Here is a 3,238-nt window from a genome sequence, read left to right as displayed (position 1 = left end):
TAAATGCTTAGCTGAACTAATTGAATTAATATAACTAGTTTATTTTTAGTAAATGCTTAGTTGAATTAATAGAAGTAGTTGAATTAATTGAATTAGTAAGTGTTTAGTTGAACTAGTTGAATTAATATATAGAACTAGTTTATTTTTAGTAAATGCTTACTTTGAACTAGTTGAATTAATATAACTAGTTTATTTTTAGTAAATGCTTAGTTGAACTAATTGAATGAATATAACTAGTTTATTTTTAGTAAATGCTTAGTTGAATTAATAGAAGTAGTTGAATTAGTAAGTGTTTAATGTTTCGCCTAATATGAACATAGGAAATGTCGTCTGACGACAGAAAAAATTTCATTATGTGCGAGTACTGTGAAGACCAGCGCGGCCAATGCGACAGAAATTTCCTTGTTGATCGTAGGCGATTTAGCATCAAGCTGGATGAGACTTTCGAATTCGATACAGTAAGTCACAACAACAAGTCTCTTTTCATAATTAAGCATGACTTATATATGCTTCATTTGCCTGACTTATAATTTTTAATTTTCATTATTCTACTAGCGCATCCCCTGCCGTGCAAGAATTTTTGTCTTGGATAAGATAGGTTTCAAAGATATGGAAACCATGGAGGTAAAGAGAGCTTACCTGAAAACTGAGCATGGTGGTTATACTTTCAACGTTAAAGTATACAATGCACACACGTACACCTATTTTGAATGCAAAACTTGGCAAGCACTATGCAAGGCTTATGCATTTGAGCCTGGTATGGTTATCACCTTTGATATTCGTCCGGAAGATGATATTGAAGGTAATAGAGACATATGGGTCGATGTGCAGACGCCTCCAGTTCTACCATTATGTGAGTTCTTCTCAACTATAATTTTGTCTTTGATATTGCTTATTCAAAAATAACTGACAACTAATTTCTATTGACAGCGTATCTCCATTCAACCAAACATGTCCGGCGCTTGGTGGACATGACCTACTACTGTCCCGGCGCTGAACTAAACTGCGAGGAGATAAGTCATTATGTTTCATGGCTTGAGGATCTTCATACTGTCAAGACAAATTTTCTTCCTGCATTTAGAAATGTTAGTACTCAAAACGTGCGACCAATAGTGATGGTATTGAACTATGGTCACATCTATTTAGGAATGATGGTAAGATATTCACTATTTGTCCTCAGTGCATGTTTTGCATACATATTTTTTTTGCTAAACTTTCATTGCTAAGTATATTAATTAAGTACTATACGATGTTCTTCAACAGGGACTCCCGATGACAGTTGTGCCTCAGGGGATCGAGACTAAAGGTTAGATGTCAATTGTTAGCTTACGGCCAAAATATCCTGCATTGCACATGAATGCATTCAAGATTTCTAGAAGCGATGAATGCTTAATAGTGAAAGATTGGAGGAAAATTGTTAATGATCGCAGAGAAGTACTAGGGGGCAGCAATGAGAAGCGCAGCCCACGATTAGGAGACAGGTTCATCGGCATGCTCCAGTATGATCAATCAGGAGAGCTATACATGTTCTATGCTATTTTACCAGAGAGAGAGTAGCTAGCAGGAGTGATTTACCTAGTTCTTCATGCTGCTCTTAATTAGTACTTGTCCTTTCTTGTCCGTGTTCTTCGTTCTGAACTTAAGTGATTTGCTTTTGTGGTGTTATATATGAACGCTTATATCATGACAATCATGTTGAACTCGATGATTGGTTCTACTAGAAATTCTATATATATATAGGGACGTGTACAATGTGTAGTATCGTAAAATACCAGCAAACGAAAAAGAATTAAAATGGAAACACAAAATTAAATGAAAAAGAAATCATAAAACTAAAAAAAACCAAACCTTATAGTACCGGTTGGTCTTACCAACCGGTACTAAAGGGCTCCAGGCCCCCGGAGCAGGTTCGTGCCACGTGGTTGCCCTTTAGCACCGGTTCGTGCTGAACCGGTACTAAAGGGGGGGGGGGCTTTAGTGACCACAATTTAGTGCCGGTTATGTAACCGGCACTAAAGGGCCTTACGAACCGGTGCTATTGCCCGGTTCTGCACTAGTGTGGGCCAACTAAGATAATGTGTAAGATTTTATTAGGAGGTGGACGCCGGCCCACCTAGGACTTCCGATAAATAGAGTTCTCAAGTTCAAAAAAAATATATAGAGAGTTCTCAACTGGTATTCCGCAGTTTTTTCTTCACTAGAAATAAGATAAAAGAAAAAAAATAGAATTGGTTTTCTTCGCCTTTAGAGAGAAATTCGTGTCCGCCCCGGCAAGAAAGTGTATGCACATGTATAGACGCGCAACGGCTTTCGCTTATCCCTTGCTTCAAAACTACAGGTTTTAGCCCTCCGTTTGCTGGTCGCCAAAGACGAGAGCTTCGCTTTTGGAAGCGCCAGCAGCGTAGGGCGACCGGGCCAGCGGAGCCCCTCTGAATTAGTTGACGGCTTTGATGACTCGACGGTGAATATTAAGAAGGCCATTGTGCTGCCTCATATCAAAGGCGCTCAGATGGAACACCACCTCGACGGGAAGATCCCACCACCGCCGGCCACCCTCACCATCACCAAGGACCACAAGGAAGAACAGATCTTCAACTATGCCCGATCCCTCTGGTACGCACAACAGCAGCAACTTCAAGGGTATTTGATGGGATCTCTCTCCCGTGATATCCTCGCACATGTCGCGATGTTACAGACGCCGGCCGAAGTCTGGAGAGCCATCCATGCAATGTTCACCGTTCAAAGCCAATCTCAAGCCATCAACACCCGCATCGAGCTCACCAACCTCAAAAGAGGTAACATGACCATGGCTAAATATCTTGGCAGGATCAGCCTCACCGATGATGTCGCGTGCACTGCCGCGGCCCTCTCTGATCCGAAAATCGTCTCCAAGATCCTCGCTGGCTTGGACATGGAGTACAATCCGATCGTGTCCGCACTTGCTGCTCGGGTGGAACCCATCACCGTCCAGGAGATGTACAGTCAGCTGCTGAGCATCGACGCCCGCCTCACCCTCCTTCATGGTGGCGACCTACGACAGTCATCTGCCAACTATGCTGCTCTTGGCCACGGCCGTGGCGGACGTGGACGCGGCGCCCTCAGGGCGACGACGCTCGCTCCGGTGGGAGCTACGGCTACAACAACGGGGGCGTCTACAACAACTCCAGCAGCAGCAGCGGCGGCTTCAACTCCAACAATAGTCGCCGTCCTCCCGCCTCGCGTCCTCGCCCCCGCTGCT

The 3,238-nt window shown here is 43.2% G+C and overlaps 1 non-coding gene across 1 annotated transcript; it reads left to right on the top strand.

Moving 5' to 3' along the window:
• Positions 1–2,866: 2,866 nt before the first annotated feature.
• On the top strand, positions 2,867–3,001 carry LOC123073137 (small nucleolar RNA Z247). The gene has a single exon (XR_006435594.1). It is a non-coding gene; the product is annotated as a small nucleolar RNA Z247 (small nucleolar RNA).
• The last annotated feature ends 237 nt before the right edge of the window (positions 3,002–3,238 follow it).

This window comes from Triticum aestivum, chromosome 3B, assembly GCF_018294505.1.
Source record: "Triticum aestivum cultivar Chinese Spring chromosome 3B, IWGSC CS RefSeq v2.1, whole genome shotgun sequence".
In the NCBI taxonomy this organism is placed as follows: domain Eukaryota; kingdom Viridiplantae; phylum Streptophyta; class Magnoliopsida; order Poales; family Poaceae; genus Triticum; species Triticum aestivum.
This window is presented reverse-complemented; position numbering and strand designations above follow the sequence as displayed.